The sequence below is a fragment of the Carcharodon carcharias genome, chromosome 26, assembly GCF_017639515.1.
Source record: "Carcharodon carcharias isolate sCarCar2 chromosome 26, sCarCar2.pri, whole genome shotgun sequence".
NCBI lineage: Eukaryota > Metazoa > Chordata > Chondrichthyes > Lamniformes > Lamnidae > Carcharodon > Carcharodon carcharias.
The window spans coordinates 43,501,171-43,513,406 of NC_054492.1; the positions used below are offsets into that span (position 1 = coordinate 43,501,171).

The 12,236-nt window shown below is 41.4% G+C and overlaps 1 protein-coding gene across 3 annotated transcripts in view; it reads left to right on the top strand.

The window, feature by feature from the left end:
* Positions 1-12,236, top strand: part of fam214a (family with sequence similarity 214 member A) — a 92,571-nt gene that overhangs the window by 12,019 nt on the left and 68,316 nt on the right. The window contains exon 1 of one of the 3 annotated variants that reach the window (XM_041175027.1): positions 8,683-8,818. The exons of 1 other annotated variant lie outside the window; for it this stretch is intronic. The gene's annotated coding sequence lies outside the window, so the exon portion shown is untranslated. Of the gene's footprint in view, positions 1-8,682; positions 8,819-12,236 lie in introns of those variants that run through there. One more of the 3 variants, XM_041175023.1, reaches the window with a different exon arrangement.

The following is a 12,236-nucleotide window of genomic DNA, read 5'->3' on the forward strand; positions in this document are numbered from 1 at the left end:
CAGCACCTCATCTTCCGCATATGCACTTTACAGCCTATTGTGTTCAACAATTTTAGATCATGAACTCTCTCCTCCATCCCCAGCCCCTTTCCAATTTTCCCCCTCATTTTTGTTTTTTCCAATAATTTATATAGATTTTTCTTTTCCCACCTACTTCCATTATTTTAAGTGTATTTCCATCCATTGTTTTATCTCTACCTTTTAGCCTATTTCCATCCCTGCCCCCCACCCCACTCCCACTAGGGCTATCTGTACCTTGTTCGTCCTGCTTTCTACCCTTAATGTCACGTATTAGCACATTTCTTAGCTAATATCACCACCGTCAACACCTCTTTGTCCTTTTGTCTATGACATCTTTTGGCAATGCACCAGTGTTTACAAATGGGAGTCTGAAGTCTTAGCAGTTTTTCTCCTCATTATCCCCAATATTTTAATTGCAGTAGGGATCACTGGCCCTCTATCCAGCTCTACCTGTCCCACCCCCCCCAAACCAGTTTAGCTTATATTTCACCTCTCTTCTATTTTTCTTTGGTTCTGTTGAAGCATCATTCGGATTCGAAACGTTAACCGTGTTCCCCTCCACAGATGCTGCCAGACCTGCTGAGTTTTTCCAGGTATTTTTGTTTTTATTTTGGATTTCCAGCATCCGCAGTTTTTTGCTTTTATCATTGTAAATTTGGATGCTGCTGTGATTGTCTTCAACTGTGAACTCCCTACACCTTCCTTCCTTCTAAACTACCCTTTAAACTTTAAGAGCCATGTCACCCAGGCTGGTTGTTAGGCAGACTTTAGAATAGGTCAGATGATCCCTTCATTTTACACTGGTTAAAGACACAGTCCCAAAACATAATCTTTCAAAAAGTTACAAACTTGAAGAGATGAAAATCGAGTGGTATTACTTTGAATCCAAAAAGGGAAGCAGTGCACTGCTTTTGAAATTGAATGTCTAGCTAAACTGTATTTCACAAGTATTAATCATTCCAGCTGCCTTCAGATGTGTATTAACCAAATGTAATAGGATATGGCTTTCACCACCTAGCAACAACTTTGTGTGTCTGCCTTCACAACGTCACTTCCTGCTGTTTAGGCAGCTGTGAAGATTATTGTGCTGTGAAGGTCATGTAGATAACATTATGCTCTGATTTGGGTAGTTTGTTTACAAGTATAGCAATTCTGTTAAAGGAATCCAGTGGGAGGTGGGACATGCACCAGTGCTTACAAATAGGAGTCTGAAGTCTTAGCTGCAGTGTAATGGAAATTAGTTAAAATAATGCAGTTTTTCTCCTCATTATCCCCAATATTTTAATTGCAGTAGGAATCAATGGGTGTTTGAGAGATTATCCACTGTGACTGGATTTTTCCATTTAACTAGTTCCAATTACACTAACTTTAATTTATTGATTTGTTAACAGTATTCCATGCTTCATTTGGTTTCAGCAAATATGGGGACATTATACCTTTACTGAGCAAGCCTGACAGTAGCTACATAAAACGAAAGGGGCGGTTAGTTGTGAGGTTTTGGCTTGCATACCAAGCTTCCTGCTTGTAATCAACAGTTTGTTTAGCTGTAAGTCAAGACTGAGGCAGACCACATCCCTTGCCATTTTTGTTTAATAACCAGAGTTCTGGAGTTGCTTTTAATGGTTGAGGTAACAACATCTGCATAAAGACCACTGTTTAAACACTGGACAAAGTGCATTATTAAAACAGTGAAAAGTTTAAAACTGGCTGCTACCACTTATAATCCTTCCATTTGAAGTCAATGCTTATGAAATACTTCCAGGATTTCACTGCTGTTTTCACTGGCAAGGCTGTAGACCATTGATAGTAACTATAGAAATAATGCATTAATCTCTGCTCGGGGCAGGTGTGGAGACAGTGACAGATGAAACAAATTCACTAGAAGTCACCATATAGAACTAATAAATGTTTGACAAATTGGCATTTTAATTGTTTTGTTACTATAACCTGATTTGCAATCGCAATAAACCCAACGTTAAAAATTAGAATTGCAGTAAATGTGTATTCTTGTTAGCATATATGCAAAAGGAAATATTGGCAAATTAATGTCAGCTTCAGTATTAAGAATACAGGAAATGTTCCAAGTTACAAACTTCAAGAGGCCTGTATCATCATGTATGTTGTAGCTATTTCCTCCAAAAATTAATATGAATTACACAAGGACACTATCTCTATAATTAAAGATGGCATCACTAAATCTCAATGCTGCAGCTGACAAAGATGCTGGAACTCAATTGCTTAAGGGATGGTGACACTAAACCTGATTACAAATCAATCTGAGGGCATAAGACATAGGAGCAGAAATTAGGCCATTTGGCCTATCGAGTCTGCTCCACCATTCAATCATGGCTGATAAGTTTCTCAACACCATTCTCCCACCTTCGACCCGTAACCTTTGATCCCCTTACCAATCAAGAACCTATCTATCTCCGTCTTAAATACGCTCAATGATCTGGCCTCCACAGCCTTCTGTGGCAATGAATTCCATAGATTCACCACTCTCTGGCTAAAGAAGTTTCTCCTCATCTCTCTTCTAAAAGGTCTTCCCTTTACTCTGAGGCTGTGCCCTCAGGTCCTAGTCTCTCCTACTAATGGAAACATCTTCCCCATGTGCACTCTATCCAGGCCTTTCAGTATTCTGTAAGTTTCAATCAGATCCCCCCTCATCCTTCTAAACTCCATCGAGTATAGACCCAGAGTCGTCAAACGTTAAGCCTTTCATTCCTGGGATCGTTCTCGTGAACCTCCTCTGGACCCTCTCCATGGCCAGCACATCCTTCCTGAGATACGGGGCCCAAAATTGCTCACAATATTCTAAATGTGGTCTGACCAGAGCCTTATAAAGCCTCAGCAGCACATCCCTGCTTTTATATTTTAGTCCTCTCGAAATAAATGCCAACATTGCATTTGCCTTCCTAACTACCGACTCAACCTGCAAGTTAACCTTAAGAGAATCCTGGACTAGGACTCCTAAGTCCCTTTGCACTCCAGATTTCTGAATTCTCTCCCCATTTATAAAATAGTCTATGCCTCTTCTTTCTACCAAAGTGCATGACCTCACACTTCCCCACGTTGTATTCCATCTGCCACTTCTTTGCCCATTCTCCTAACCTGTCCAAATCCTTCTGCAGCCTTGCCGCCTCCTCAGTACTACCTGTCCCTCCACCTATCTTTGTATCATCTGCAAACTTAGCCAGGATGCCCTCAGTTCCTTCATCTAGATCATTAATGTATAAAGTGAAAAGTTGTGGTCCCAACATTGATCCCTGCGGAACTCCACTAGTCACTGGCCGCCATCCTGAGAAGGACCCCCTTATCCCCACTCTCTGCCTCCTGCCAGACAGTCAATCTTCTATCCATGCTAGTACCTTGCCTCTAACACCATGGGCTCTTATCTTACTGAGCAGCCTCCTGTGCGGCACCTTGTTAAAGGCCTTCTGGAAGCCAAGTAGATAACATCCATTGGCTCTCCTTTGTCTAACCTACTCATTACCTCCTCAAAGAATTCTAACAGATTTGTCAGGCATGACCTACCCTTGATGAAACCATACTGGCTTTGCCCTATTTTACCATGCACTTCCAAGTATTCTGAAATCTCATCCTTAATAACGGGACTCTAAAATCTTACCAACAACCGAGGTCAGGCTAATCGGCCTGTAATTTCCTGTCTTTTGCCTCTCTCCCTTCTTAAACAGGGGGGTTATATTAGTGATTTTCCAGTCCTCTGGGACCCTCCCTGACTCCAGTGATTCCTGAAAGATCACCACTAATGCCTCCACTATCTCTTCAGCTATCTCCTTCAGAACTCTGGGGTGTAATCTATTTGGTCTAGGTGATTTATCCACCTTCAGACCTTTCAGTTTTCCTAGCACCTTCTCCTTGGTAATGGCCACCATACTCACCTCTGCCCCCCGACTCTCTTGAACTTTGGGGATGTCACTCGTGTCTTCCACTGTGAAGACTGACGCAAAGTACCTCTTCAGTTTCTCCGCCATTTCTTTGTTCCCCACTACTACTTCTCCAGCATCATTTTCCAGCGACCCAATGTCCACTTTTGCCTCTCTCTTAACCCTTTATATGTCTAAAAAAAACTCTTGCAATTTTTTTTATATTACTGGCTAGTTTACCCTCATTTAATCTTCTCCCTCCTTATTTCTTTTTTAGTTGTCCTCAGTTGGTCTTTGTAGGCTTCCCAATCCCCTGGTTTCCCACTGCTCTTCGCCGCATTGTATGCTTTCTCTTTAGCTTTTATGCTGTCCCTGACTTCCCTTGTCAGCAATGGTTAGACCAGTCTAAGTTTCAGTGGGTTCAAGCCTTATTTCAACATGATCTTGGCTGATATTTGATTGTCTTAAACAAACAGTAGCATCTGTGACAACATTGTACATCAATAAAATCAAGTGAGGCCCTGTCTACCTTTCATTTTGGAAGTACGAGGGAATGCTCAGTTTTGATATTATAACAATGGTGAAACTTCAGAAGTACTTCATTGGTTGTAAAGCGCTTTGGGACATCTTGAGGTTATAGATGGCGTGAAATAAATGCATAAATTTCATGGTGTTCTGGGCACCATTTATTCCTTAACCACCACAGCCAAGACTGATTAGCAATAAGATTAATAACCAGTCATTGTGGAACCTTGCTGTGTGTTAGTTGGCTGGTATATGTTTGTTTACAAAACAGCAGTCCCAACAAGCTGATTTTCGCTACTGAATTAAGTCGCTCAAGTCGGGAAATTACTGACTTGGCATACTTGCCTTGGCTTAAAGGACCTCATCACACATAATTTTCACTCCAGGAGGGTGGGTGCGAAATAGGGTTGGGCCCACCGATCCCTGAAGCAAATCCCAGGCGGCCACAAGGGTGGCTGAATGCCGAGGAGGGCTGGTTAGTAGGCTTGCTTCGGTTCTCTGGGACTTTTTCCCAGTTGTAACAAAAGCAGTTAGGCCCTCCAGCCCTCACACCCCCTCAACTCCCCAGCCCCTCCATGCCAATTTGATACCAACTGATGTTCCCCACTGCCCCCTATGGCGCCTCCTGCCCTCCATGCCAACTCATGCTCCCATCCACCCTCCATGGCTCCTCATACCCCCCCCCCCCCCCCCATGCCAACTCGCCCAGTATCCACCATGGATAGACCTCAGGAGCCATATGGAGATGAAATAAAATAAACTTGCAAAAATCTGCAATGATCTAATAACCATTTAGCTTTAGATGTACCTGTTAATTACATTTCCTTGTGCACCTTAAACATTATAAGGCTTAATTGCATTCCTCACAGTGTAAACAATTATGAAATAACTTAACAAGAGGAAAGCACAAAATTGGAGAAACTAAAAAGCTAAATGGCATATTTTGATTAGATGGGTATGAAATGTTAGACCTCAGAATTATTTGGTTATAAGAGCTAATGAGTTCCATGTAAGAACTGGCAAGTATGAAGGAGTCCTCTTCTGTTGCATCTTCTATTGGAACATGTACAGTATGTACTTGTACTGGGAATAGTCAGTTAACACCGCTGATGCTTTTGAGTTCTTAACTCTTTAGTCATTTACAAAGGCATAACAAAATATTTTTCTGTTTTAAAATCTTTGAATTAAGTGGCTGCATCAAAGCTTCCTATCAACCAAAGGATTTGATACCGCAATCAATCATATCTCCATTGCTTGCATAAAGAAGGCAATGTGGTGTTACCAGAAGACTTGAGAAATCTCAGTGGTATGGCTTTATTGCTTAAGATGTGGATAACATAGAGAACCATAGAACACTACAGCACAGAAACAGGCCATTCGGCCCTTCTAGTCTGTGCCAAAATATTATTCCGCTAGTCCCATTGACCTGCACCTAGTCCATAACCCTCCTGACCAGACATATATAAACTAAACTTTACAATTGATTTCATAATGTAAAACAATAGTAGATGTGTTTGTTTAGACTGAAATTTTGACTGCTTAAAATGACTGCACCTATCAAAAGAAGCAAACATTTCCTTTTATTAGACTTTAGTTGCATTTTAATTGCTTTTCTACTTCAATAGGGGAAAAAACTTGCAATTTCAGCACTTCATTCATGGCCGTCAGCTATACAGCTGTTACTATGGTGCTTCTGATGAATTACAACTTTAGTGTCTTTGCCAGACTGGTACTGCAACTTCTTTGATCTGAAAATTAAAGGGCTGATTAAACTGGATTCGTCCAGTTACATGTGACTACCATGACTATACTGCTCTTCCACAATTTTGGAAGTTTTGGCAAGTGATTATTTAGTTGGCCTCAAAGCATTTAATACAAATTCTAGTGGAAAATAGTCATTTGATTTGATAAGTATTTTTTTTAATCTGTAATCTTTTGTTTACTTTTTGGTAGAGTAATGGGTTTCTAAATTTAGAGCCTTGTTTGTATTCTTTTTGCCTGTAGGCTGTTGGATAAAATCCTCTAAATTGTTGGTCGTAACCAAGTTTATCCCATCATGAGCTCACAAGCCTGTTTATTTGCACTTTTTCCTCTGATTTCCTGATGATAATCGCAGTAACATCACAGTGGATTCCTGAAATAAAAAGCAGTTAATAACCCAAATTTAGTACAAGGGGTTCAGATAATGTCAAACACGTTAGTATATGTATAATAACACCAGTGAAGACACAGAAATAGCAGTTTTCCTCAGGGACTTCGCCTTAAAGCACTCCAAGACTAGGTATAATTAGTTAATACAAATAATTTGTCTTAACTATACCCTGCACTGCACTAGTGTGAATTTCCATTTCCTATACAAACTGATATAAAAACAAAAAAACTGCGGATGCTGGAAATCCAAAACAAAAACAGAATTACCTGGAAAAACTCAGCAGGTCTGGCAGCATCGGCGGAGAAGAAAAGAGTTGATGTTTCGAGCCCTCATGACCCTTCGACAGAACTTGAGTTCGAGTCCAAGAAAGAGTTGAAATATAAGCTGGTTATATTTCAAATCTTTCTTGGACTCGAACTCAAGTTCCGTCGAAGGGTCATGAGGACTCGAAACATCAACTCTTTTCTTCTCCGCCGATGCTGCCAGACCTGCTGAGTTTTTCCAGGTAATTCTGTTTTTGTTTTTGTCCTATACAAACTGCTTCAGTTTGGTGGTGTTTGTTTATGGGTATGCTTTACTCAGACCTGGGTCCATTATGCATTCGATACTTTGTTTTGCTGACCAGTTTTCCCTGCCCCTTCCTTCCCTGAATACGGTTCCAAAGGCACCAAATACCATCTGATGCTTCCAACTTGCCATTATTCATATGCTTCTTGACATTGTGGAGATCATCATAACCAACCCTGATTCTGATTTTTGCATGTAGGAAAATCTATGTTGACTAATTTCATCTTCCCTTATCCAAAGGCACTATATAACTGCCTACAGCTGAGATCAACTAACTTGGCAAAGACCTGGGATTGAACCTGACCTTCTTTTCCTTAAAAGCTGGTCTGTAAAATCAATACATTTGCGGAGAGGCTCTTGATTAAGATCTTTACAACAGCAGAAGATTTTTAACCTCTCCAGTGTACAGTGGCTTTGAACTTAAGTTCCAGATTGAGAGGATTGTGTTGTAAAATGCTGTACCATTAAAGATTCGTTATGTTGAGTGGTTTACAGTCGTCATGTGAGCCATGATTGAATTATAGCCTTATTGCCATTGTTATTGCAAAAACAGGATTAAATTTGAAGTCTTCCAGCCTTTGTGATTCATTTTCTTTGTGATGTGAAGAAAGCATTTTCTCAACGTTATCAGCTTCCTTAATTGAATCTGTTTTGCTAAGACTAGAGGGTGGGGTTATTTTGATGGACATTCTTAATAGATACCATGTTCTGTTGAAGGGTCATGAGGACTCGAAACGTCAACTGTGCTCTTCTCCACTGATGCTGCCAGACCTGCTGAGTTTTTCCAGGTATTTCTGTTTCTGTTTTTGTTTTGGACTTCCAGCATCCGCAGTTTTTGTTTTTTATTACCATAGGAGGTTCAACTATTATGCAGAAAGAAAAATGAATCACTAGTCACTTCTTCTTGAGTTGAGTGCTGTGCCATATAAGACTTACCATCTGATTGGTAATTGCTCAGCTTTGGGGAACTGATTTAAGCAACCCGCCTTTGCACATGAACGTAGTTGATTAAAGCCCAATGAAGGGTGGTGAAGGAAGCTTTTTCTTCATTTAAGAATAAATATCAAGCAGGCTTTTGTTTCATTTTATACCCATTAAGAGTTACCTATTTAATATTTTTATATTGGGTAAATAACTTCCATGACTTTGTGCATTGTAAGAATTATGTAACAAAAAAATTGCTAAATAACTGCACGTGTTATGTACGGCTCTTTTAAACTTCCAGCATGCATGTCTGGCTCTGGTATAGTATAGTTTAATAAATACACTGGCTCGTTCCTACAATTGCGTTTGTGATAAGCTGCTGTTGTACTCTGAACTTTAATTTACCTGTTTGCAGCTGAGAGCAGAGAAGCACTGGCTATTGCTGAGCAGGAAACTATAGTAGAGTTTGGACATTGGGTTTCAGTGTTGCAGCCAGCCAATCCGCTTGCACGGCTGTTGCTATGCTTGCTGTAAGTCTGCCTCATTGCAAAAACAGTGCGTTGCAGAGCGATAGGCTGGAGCTAATATGCACCACAGCAGAACATGTTGTTTTGACCATTGCAGACATCTGGTGCACTCAGATACTGACAGTACAGCCCAGCATTAGCCAGAGGCAACTTCCTTTACTCAAGGAGTCAAACATTCTTTGTTCAAAAAGGAAAATTATGGCTGCATAGAAAAGGTGTGTACTGTGAAGAGTGTTTTTCTACGTTATATTTTCATTGCTTTTTTCAGTTTTTCCCCTGTAACATGTTTGAGGGGGTGGAACACAAAGAGTGTACACAGAAATGTTGAGTTTTCTCTAACTTTGTTTTTTTGTGTGATTGAGGTCAGTAGATTTATTACGTATGACTCACATTACCATCAATTATCCATGAATAGGAAAGGTTCAAGTTGTTTTCATTATGTTTTATTTGCGTTTTGTAGATCAGCTTTCTTAGATTTGTGCCTGCTGGAATATTTTATCTACAAAAGAATTACCTCCCTCTGAGACCTAGCAAAGCATTATCAAACCATTGTCACTGTCTGCTTTAGGTGAGACACTGTTTATAATTTATGCAAAGAACAGACTAAGAACCTTTGCAAAGGCACCTTCTGGACAGCTTTCTACATTTACATGGCTTCCGTTCTAAACTATGAATTTGACATATTCCCAGCCAACCCTGTCTTTTAAACAACTCCCATTTCAAGGTAACAAACTCAACAAGCACCTGCTTTTTTCATGATTTAACTTGCAAATTAGTGGTTTACACACCAGTGTAAATTCTATTAATCCCTTTTGATGTCTCTCACAGCAGTATGTTTTAATTCAAGTGCTGTTTTTTAAGCCGACAAGCACTACTAAGTCAGCTCTTAAAATTTGAACATGCCTAAAACTTATGACTGGTTTTATGACACTAGAAAGAATTTTTTATTTCTTGAAAGGCTCAGTCTCTCAAGTCAATTGTACCTTGCTTCACTAACTTTTATGTTGGGGAAGCTACTGTCTGACATTTGACAGCAGCAGTCAGGTCAGTCCTTGTGACTGTTCCCCCATGCTCACTGTGTCTTGTTCATAGAAACAGAGTGGTCTTGCTCACTTGCATGGCACGCATTCTGGTGTGCTCTCTTCTGTAAGTGCAGTGCACAGGTTTTTCTTAGAGCTGGTTTTCTCTTTCCTCTGTACCACCTCCCATCCACATCCACTTCCACTTCCCAATCCGAACCCCAACAATAAACACACCCCTTCCTCATTTATCAATGCCTCTATTCATTCTAATCGATTTGCGTTTGGCCCTCTTTTCTGTTGCAGCCACCACCGCCTGTGTGTTAGCTCTAATGTTTCTCACTTAGCTCGCTTTCTACCTCTACCAAGATAGCCTCGAATTTTTTGGTAGCGCGTGGCCCTTTAAATTTATTTTGCGGCCACATACGTCTTAAAGGGGCTGACCTTGTGTGTTGCCTGTGGGCAGCTGTGCAGCTTAAAAGGAAATCTTGAATCCTCCCCCCATTTCTCTCTTCCCCCCACCCCCCACCAATATTCATCTGCTGCTGAATTTTTAGATCCTGATGGAGATGGGTGGGTGTGGAATTTCTTGCAGCCAGCCCAGTCTGCAACTTTTCCGGCACCATCCTACCTCTCGGACCATTTTCCCGTAAGCAAGAGGGGGCGGGTGTGTGACAGGCTACCTGCCCATGAGCAGTGAGTAGCCAATTAAGGCTGTTCAAATCCTGTTCGGACCTTATTTCAGAGGCCAATTCCAGGGTAGCGGCCTGGAGGCAGCCTCCCAGCGGCAGACCAAGGTGGTGGGGTGGAGGCAGCACTCCAGGCAGGCTTTGAGGCCCTCACAGCCAGTCTGCCTTCAGCTGCAAGCCATCCTTCGGAAGTGATTCCCCTCTACGATGATGGCCTAGATGCGAGTCCATTCTTTACCAAAAAAAAAAATTAAAAAGTCAGAGAGGGGGGCATCTCAAGATGGGGGTGCTGTCTCTTAGCTGCCTATGCTTATTCAGTGCTGGATGGCCTTTTGTTGGCAAGCCTGCTTTCTGTCACTAATTGGCCAGTTCAGGGAAAACCACAGCTGAATATCAGTTTCCTTCACAGTGGAGGCTTCTGACCACTATTTGACCCTGACATCAGTGCCCTGAAGCCCGCAGAGAAAATCCTGCCCCTGGTCTGTCAGTGTCGGAGCTCGCTCCCCCCACCCCCTTATTACTTGTATGTGTCTTCAACCTAATTTTCTTCCTTCCTTTCCTCTGTGCCACAAGCCATGGTAGAAAGCTCCACCTTTACTGTGCACACACCCTTGTTCCTTCCCTTTCATTTTTCCACCCCACTGTCATATTGCAAATAGCCCTGCAGAATTGGAAGGCCCTGCATTGGCGGAATGCTTCCGAAGCGGATTGTCAATTGGCTTAAGCCGAAGAAACAAAAAATGTTTGTACCTTGTCCTGGATCAAGGGAAGATCTAATGAATGGACTGCCTCATAAATTATTACTTTGTTGCTGCATGTTTTGTTCATAAATGCTTAAAGTCTTGACAGAAATAAAGCTCTCCAATTTATGAATCATTCTAAACTGGGAGGCATTGCAAACAACCAAGAACAGGCTGATCAAATATAAAAGAACCTGGATAGATTGGGAGTTGAGCTGAAATGCCAGTGCCATTAAATGTGGACAAAGTTATAGTCATAAGATTGGCAAAAGAAGAATGAAGATAGATCGCTGAAGCCAGCAGCACAGAATATAGTGGCAGTAAAGAAAGAAAACAGGACAGCGGCCTCATAACCAGAGGAAGAGAGCACAGATCTGGAAGTGATTAAATTTACACTAGAGTGCTGGACTTGCCCCACCTGAGTGCTGTGTACAGTTCTAGTTACAGTATTGTATTGTGTGAAAGACATCCAGATTTCAAAGGGATTACAGTCAAAGGTAACTAAATTGGTAGTGAAATTGGGCACTTGTGTTGACTGAGAGGCAGCAGAAATGAAGAATGTTTACAGTGAAGAAGAGGAGGCTCAGAGTTCTGGAACCTAAAGTCCTTGAATGCTCTTGAATTTTTATTTTGGTGTACTTGGAACATTGTAGAGGAGGGTAGGGTAAGGTAAGGCAAAAAATTGTAACTCCCCTGTTGATGTACTTTCCTTTTTGGCAGGAGGGCGGGTGAACGGGCCGTTATTTGTATCTGAAGTCAGAGAAGGAAGCAGGACGGTTGAGAAGATATAATCTGGTGGAATTTGTTTTTCTACTTCTGACGCCACAGGCATATTATAAACCTGCAAGAAGCAACCTTATCGTACAACCAAATGGCAGAATTGAGACCCACCAAATTTGGAAAGGCCAATATTCCTTGAAACATCTGGTTGTAAAAGGGTGACCTAAAGAAAGCAACATTCTTTCAGATTCCTTAGCCAGACCTGCCCGAACTTGGGTGCAGTAGCTGGCCAATGCCAATATTTCCTGTTCCTGCACCCAGAGTGTTCCAGTTGCATAAATAATAGTGAAGGGTATACTCTATTTAAACAGCAGGAACCTGTGGAATTCCAGCAGGATCAAGGGTGCCATTGGCCAGCGCACAGAAGTCCCATTCCACCGTTATTTAGATGGTGGAGCAGGATTA